The sequence below is a fragment of the Pseudoliparis swirei genome, chromosome 11 (assembly GCF_029220125.1).
Source record: "Pseudoliparis swirei isolate HS2019 ecotype Mariana Trench chromosome 11, NWPU_hadal_v1, whole genome shotgun sequence".
NCBI lineage: Eukaryota > Metazoa > Chordata > Actinopteri > Perciformes > Liparidae > Pseudoliparis > Pseudoliparis swirei.
The window spans coordinates 4,424,878-4,432,673 of record NC_079398.1 but is presented as its reverse complement, the minus strand read 5'-3'; the positions used below and the strand labels follow the sequence as shown (position 1 = coordinate 4,432,673).

Below are 7,796 nucleotides of genomic sequence, written 5' to 3'. Positions count from 1 at the left end.
TCCAAAATTACAACCGCACTTCAGCGGATTGAGGCACATAATAAAGGTCATGCTTGACTATTAATGAGGATCTTTGTCTCGGTCTCGTTCTCTGGAGCTTGATAATTGAGCGTCTCTTTCCCATCCCTTGGATGTCCGGGCCAACACACGGACAATACCGCTGATGAAGGAGTCTTTTTCTCCTTTGCGATGCGACTGCGATGGCGTCGCTACGTGTGGCCCGTGATGGCCAGGTAGGAGTCCAAGCTGACCGATTCCCCTTCCCTCCACTGCTCACGCAGAGCATGCATTAGCATATTCCCCGGCACAAAATCGCTCCCTTAAATTGCAGCTGCATTGAGCCGGTGTTCTCCACACATCCTCTTTGCTCCACCATTTCTGTTTCTCTATCTCCGTTTGCACTCTTCCCCTCACCGGCCTCTCCGAGTCCGAGTGTGTGTTTCTTTCAGTTATTCTCTCACGTCTCACTTCGTCCCCCTCCGGTCATTCAGTCTCCATCAGACGGCCATTGTGTGGGAGAACGCAGCAGAGAGACGGGGATGTGTTTGGCACGCGGTACAGTAGGAACGAGGCTGTCGGTCTCAGATGACGCTCTCATCATCAGCACACTGCTGCACAGAATGACAATATCAGCGGTATGTATATTTCCGTGCTCTCCCTTTCGGCCTGTCAATCTTCCTTTGTCTTGCTCGGTTTGTGCTGACTCTCGCTGTTTCCCTTTCTCTCCCAACGTTTTTGTTTGTGTCTTTAGGTCTTTTTTATCTTTGCTGCGTTTTTGGCATTCTTTATTTTTTGTGTGAACATTTGCTTCTGCTTGTGAGCTTTGCCTCCAGTGTTTCATCTCTATCATTCGCTCTGGAGCCTCGCCTCCTTGTGCCTCAGTTCACCCATTTCCTCCTTTACCTTCTCCATCTCTCTTTCTTGTGTTAATTACGGGCAGCAAAGACCGAGGTAGGGGTTGAAGGGGTTCTTTAATGCTGGTTTTGTTTCCCTGAGTGTCTGGGTGTGCTATTAGCATACTGCGCTCTCAAAGATCTCTTTCACGATCCCATCTTCCCCGATGAATAACATGCTCCCATCTCTGCCTTTACCGACTGACGTCGTTCAAAGTCTCCTCATCCACAGTTCCTCCCGCACTGTCGTATCCACGGGATCTTCTTTTCATGCAGCCGTGCGCGTGTATCTGCCTCCTCACTCGGTTATCATCGCTGGGCTCACAAAACCATTCCTGCTAACACCGGCGCAGCTTTATCTCTCACGCCGTGTCCCGTCACGGTTGTGGCGTGTCTGTCAACCTCTGTTGTTGCTTGTGGTTCGTCTCCCGGCATTCCTGTTACGGTGGCGGTGTTTACTCTGCCAGTCAAAGGGGCAGATACGGCATCACTCATCCCTGTGTTGTGGAAAGCGGCTGTGGAGAGGGAGAGAGAGAGGGAGAGAGAGAGAGGGAGAGGGAGAGAGGGATGGAGAGAGAGAGAGAGAGAGAGAGAGAGAGAGAGGCAGCAGTGACAACTCAGACTTGAAGAGTCCCATGTGGTTCACACAGTTGTGTGTCTGCGATAAGATGGGGGTCTTGACTGCTGTTATGCAGAATGTTCATACGTTTGGAAGACTCGTGCTCGTCGCACCGCGGGGAGGTTGGTCTCGTCTTGGGTTTTTGTCTCGTAACTTCCTGTTTTATTTTGAAGCCTGACTCCTCCTCTCGTTTCAGGTCACATGCCCTTCCTCACGTGCCCTTCCTGTGATGGTCTCCCCTGACCCCTGACCCCTGATGGTCTCCACCTGTTCCCCATGACCCTCATGTGCTCATAGTCTCGTCTCCCCTTTGGGCCACAGTGTTTCCTCCTTGTCCCGCAGCCCTTTGCCACAGCCAGAGTCTCTTTTCCCTGAGTATTGCCAAACCACGTGAGTTGTTTCCTGTTTCCTAATTGAAAGTGACTTTTCGTCTGTAAAGTTTCTAGTTTAGCTCCGTTTTGTTTTATTGGTCAGCCGTTTTGCTGTCCTCCCTTTGGAGTGATTCTGTGCTTAGATTAGATCGTCATTATCAGGAAGCTTTTCTTTCGCAAGTTATCTTACCAGGCCCGAGGTATTTAGTGAGTTTTTTCATAGCCCATTTATTTGTCACCCCTCAAAGAGGATCTGAATTCAATAAAGTAGGCTTTTACGTTCTATCCTCTGCATCTGAGTCCTCATTTTAGTCCCGGCCTGACGGTGATGGAATGCAGGCGCCACTCGACTGGTCTCACATCCAATAGGATGGACAAGGTTTGCCTAGACTGAAATCCTTGCATACAACCAGTTCACTCTGGCAGCTTCACTACCACTGGAATATTTAAAAAATGAACAATAAAGCAAATAAAGAAAAAAAGAAAAATGTACATGGAAGGTTGAGTGATATTAATAAAATCCTGCATGAAGGTGAATGTTTTATCTCAGTATATTCATATCATTTGCCCTATGTCATGACATACTACATTTTTGGGAAAATCTATTATGAAACTTTGGATAAAATAACCAGATAGGCATGTTTGATTTGACTCAGTCCAGCAAATTAAATACATTTACAACCAAGGTATATTATCGCATTGATCTCATAAAAATCAAATGCTACCATAAAGCAGTCTCTCATTGATTTACAACATTGTCCACAAAGGCCTAAAAGAAGCAAAGATATTTAAGAGATATAGTAGCAACGACAATATAAAGAGTATAAAAAAATATCAGAATTTTCTATCATCTCATGGTATATTTGGTCATATAATCGATTTGAGCCTGTCATACTTTGATACCTCTTGGTATAAAAAAAGACGCTGTGACAGACTGGATCCAGGACTGAAAGCTACATGCATATAAAACCTTACACCCTCTGAATAATAAAAGGATGTTATAAAGGTTGTGACTGGACTGTTTGCAACTAAACAAATATCTCTTCAATGTGACTATGTTTTGGATGAAGATATGTTGTATTAGCACACCAAAAATAATATGATATTAGGACATTTTATCCATCTATCTATCTATCTATAAACATATGTACATACATATCCATTCATCCATCCATACATATATATACATATATACATATATATATATACATATACATACATATATATGTATATATACATATATATATACACACACACACACATATATATATGTATATATATACCCACATATATATATATACATATTTATATATATATATACACACATATATATATATTATATATACACACACACACATATATATATATATATATATATATATATATATGTAGCTTAGCGAAAATTCAGACAGGAAGACATTGGGTACAGCTGGTTCATTCACAAGTCTTGCAGCGATTACTCCATTAGCTGATTGGGGGCGGGCCCGATGAATGAACCATTTAGAGCCAGCCCAGTTGAATAAGCCTATCACAGAGTCGTTGGTAACACTTTAAAGTTCTGTTATCTGCTGCTGTCAGTTGTCGTTTCAGCTCGCGTCAGTTCGTCCCTCCGCCACCCCAGGCTCCTCCAATTGGCGTTGCGGCAACGCGGCTTCGACACCACCACCAGTGTCTGGACTCCATGGGGGGATTCTGCCTGCGCAGATATCAGCAGCTCTACCCCTGGTTTATCCTACTTCAGGATGGAGTCCAATCGCCAAAAAAGACTTTGCACTATTGCAATATTCTATTGTAATAAATGATTGTTCAACTCTAAATACCCGTCTCTCCTGATTGAAATATATATATCCACACCTACATACATATAATAATATAGATAGCAGCAAGATGCACTGCAGACCTCATGGATCCAACAGTGTGTTCTATATAATTTCTGCCATCTTGTTAGTTTGTAAATCTGTCAATATCAATTGAGATATGAAGTCGGATCAAAATCGTATTTTTAAGACATAAAATCCCTTCATGAATTAGGATCCATTATTCCTGTCATTGTGTGAGGGATGCTGAGCTATTCTCTCTTGAGACGGGTGTGTGTATCATCACTGGGATGAACTCCCGAGTATGTGGTACGTAAGATGTATGTGATATTCATAGGTGTGTGTATATTAGCCGTCCTACTGATGCATGTAAACATCCAATCCTGTGCAATTTGCAGTGTGTGGTAGTAGTGGTGGTGCATTTGTGTTTGAAATCATTTCCAAAGCTCCGCTTCAAGCGTGATGACGGCAGTTTCTATGTCTTTATTCATCCACTGTTTCTTTGATCAATTCAAAGCTCAGAGAAAGCCTACACCAATTACTCTAAAACTAACCTGTCACAAATTGCTTTTGTTATTAGCATATCAAGTCAGTTATGATTACAGTGCAATACTCCAGCACGGAGAATTGAATCCTAAATATATCCTCCTCTTTTCCGCATAAATAATAAGTAATTCCACATGTCGATGCTCTTCCTTGTTCACACTGACAGTTTAATAGTGTAATACAAAGGTTTGAGGAAACGTGGGTATGGAAGAAATTGTAAAACAGCCGAAGGACATTAATATTGGATGTTACATAAAACATATCCCCGCTAGTTAAATTCTGGAGATAGTTCCCGGAAATCACAGTCATGGATATAACCACAAAAGTTGAATTTTGAATAGTAAAAACTATAATGAGAAAACTCAATGGAAGGATTTGTTTCTTTAAAACCATTTTTTATAAACCTGGTTTTACTGTGCCATCCTGTTCATGAATCTTGTAGATACATCTCAATAAGCGTGGCTCTCTGGTATTAACAGTGTTTAAACTGGAAGGCCTGAACAAATAGCCTCTTTATTAATAATGCTTGACAGGGCTTCTGGTTGGAAGCTAAAGGCTCATTAGAACACACTAACTAGTCCCTGGTAGCAGAGACGCGTGGCTGCTGCTAGTCTCTAATAAAGAACCGCCTAATTGGCTAATTACATTCACAGACAACGCTCGTGAGTGCTCTGCTCATGGACCTCATTTCAAAGGGCCAGCATTTAAAATGCGTGGTGTGAAACTGGGGTGGCTCTTAAGGAAGCTTGCTGAATAATGAACACACAATTGCACATTGGCAAATCAGGTGCACACACTAACTTACACACAATAACATGCATGAACAAATTAATGGAAGAATAGTGACTTCACATCATGCAGCCCATTAAGGAAAACTCATTCATCAACATGCTTTGTGTCAAATCTCTTTCTAGACTCGACCGATCGAACTGATTGAAAGTGAAAAGCTTTGAATGATGTGGCGGAGCATTCGCGCGTCTCTTCAATCAGTCTCTTTGTTCTGCGGCTCATCAAAAGCGAGCAGGTTGACAACCTTTTCCTGGGAAGTCTTACACTCTGCTCCAACATTTGAAATGGGTCCCAATAGTGAGCTAAATAAAGCAGAGACGGGAGAGCTGGAGGATGAAGAGCTGGATAAAAAGAGGGGAGAGGAGGAGGAGGAGGAGGAGGAGGAGACGGAGTATAGCTGACCTGACAGGAAGTCTTTGACAGGGACCCACACGGCAGGTAGCAGAGGTGCAGGACTCTGACACTGAAACTGAGCGCACAGTCATCCATCACCGTGGCAACGCCGCCTGTCAGTGCGGCAGGCCCGGGGACGAAAAAAAGGGCGGTGCCGGGGCAGATGGAGAGGGAGAATGCCTCGAACAGAGGTAACCGTGGTCAGAGAATGAGACGGGACAGCAGCCACACACAAACACACACACACACACACACACACACACACACACACACACACACACACCAATGTCCCTCTGACCGCCGGTCTGGAGGAAGTAGTTACAACGCATCCATCATTACACTCCCCCTCCCCTCTCTCTGAGACGTCGACCCAGGCTGTGGTGGTAGTGCAAGTGTGTGTGTGTGTGTGTGTGTGTGTGTGTGTGTACATTTGGCATAGGGTAGGCAGTCTCTTTCTGCCTCTGTCGTCTGCATGTTCTCTACGACAGGCTGCAATCACGTGACGACAAAAGGACAACCAAGAGCGTGAATGTATTCGAGCCGATCTTTCTGTTGTGCTAACAATGATATGATATGATATGATATATGATATGATATAATATGAGATGATATAATATGATATGATATATGATATGATGATATGATATGATATAATATGATATGATATGATATAATATGATATGATATAATATGATATGATATGATATGATGATATGATATGATATAATATGATATGATATGATGATATGATATGATATGATATAATATGATATGATATATGATATGATGATATGATATGATATAATATGATATGATATAATATGATATGATATGATATGATGATATGATATGATATGATGATATGATATGATATAATATGATATGATATAATATGATATGATATAATATGATATGATGATATGATATGATATAATATGATATGATGATATGATATGATATGATATGATATAATATGATATAATATGATATGATGATATGATATAATATGATATGATATGATGATATAATATGATATGATATGATATGATGATATGATATAATATGATATGATATTCCTTTATTTGTCCCAAAGTGGGGAAATTAAAAAAATCACAGCAGCGTTGCACATCAGAACATCATTGAAAATAAATATAAAACACAAAACACAATACTAAAAACTAAATACTAAATATACAGGGGGGAAATAAAGTAAAGTGCTGAGTAATTGGATAATAATAATAACCAACTAATAAATAACTTATAATAATAAGTAATTGGAGTGCAGGAGAACATTTATATAAGCATTGTTTACTTCTCCAGTCCTGGCGGGAGAGGGAATGATTCACATTTCATCTGACAACATTGTCTCTGCTGTGTTTGTGTGAGTTTGTTTGTGTTTGTTTGTGTCACTGCATCGCAGAACCTCACAACACAATCACGCAACGCTTCAAGCCAATCAATAACAATCAGACTTATTCGGATGTGGCCCGAGCCGTGAGCTCTTCTGAGTTCTACTCTCGCTCTTAATTTCAAAATCACATAAAATTCACAATTAAGTGTGATTACACTCGTCGCCGGCTCGGCGTCGAAGGATTATGGGAACACAAACAAACCGGTAACGGTCAAAACAACATGAGTAAACAGCCAGTCTGCCATTATGGCATTTAAGTCTATTTAATACTTGTTTGGCAGTGATAAAAAAAAAAGCTACTGTGGTTGAGGACAGTCCACATCTCTTAGAAGCAGCAATGGTGGAATTGCTAGTAATTGTGAAGTCATGGTTTGATTGTTGTGCGACCAAATAGTGGTGGCCCTGCAGGACAACAACGTGTGTTTGGTACATTGTAAGTAATTATATTTCTTTTATTCTCTCTAAACAACATGGTACACAGAACACAAGTTTCATTTCCCACAATTACTCCTCTGCCAGATCTGTTTCACTGTGTCAATTGTGAGGGAGCAGACCTCTTCATTTAATTTAGAGACTGTACATCACAGTGCTTAGATTCAACAGAAGATTAAAATCTAACTCAGTTTACAGTCTCTGAAGGAATAAAAAGGCAATCATCAGATTATCTTGTATCTAGTTCAATTCCATGCGAGGCAGACGTGGAGCAGACTGTGATCTCGGTATTGCAGACCAACATTCACATAACCCTCTGTGATGATAACGGATACCCGAGGTGCCACAGTCAACCATCACCTCGGTGGCAAACATCTCCACGGGCCACACATTGAGATTAAACCCCAATTTACAAAAGTAGAGGCGTGACACACAATTATGTCAATGGAGACGATTTATAAAAAGGAACATACCACGTGTCAGAAGAGTCAAAGTACAGGAAAAGGTTACAGTGATTCTCTTTCC

At 41.3% G+C, this 7,796-nt stretch overlaps 1 long non-coding RNA gene across 1 annotated transcript; it reads left to right on the top strand.

Annotated features, from left to right (window-relative positions):
- Positions 1 to 327: 327 nt before the first annotated feature.
- Positions 328 to 3,702, top strand: LOC130201978 (uncharacterized). Its single transcript, XR_008833276.1, has 3 exons — positions 328 to 635; positions 1,709 to 2,262; positions 3,462 to 3,702. It is a non-coding gene; the product is annotated as an uncharacterized LOC130201978 (long non-coding RNA).
- Positions 3,703 to 7,796: the final 4,094 nt, after the last annotated feature.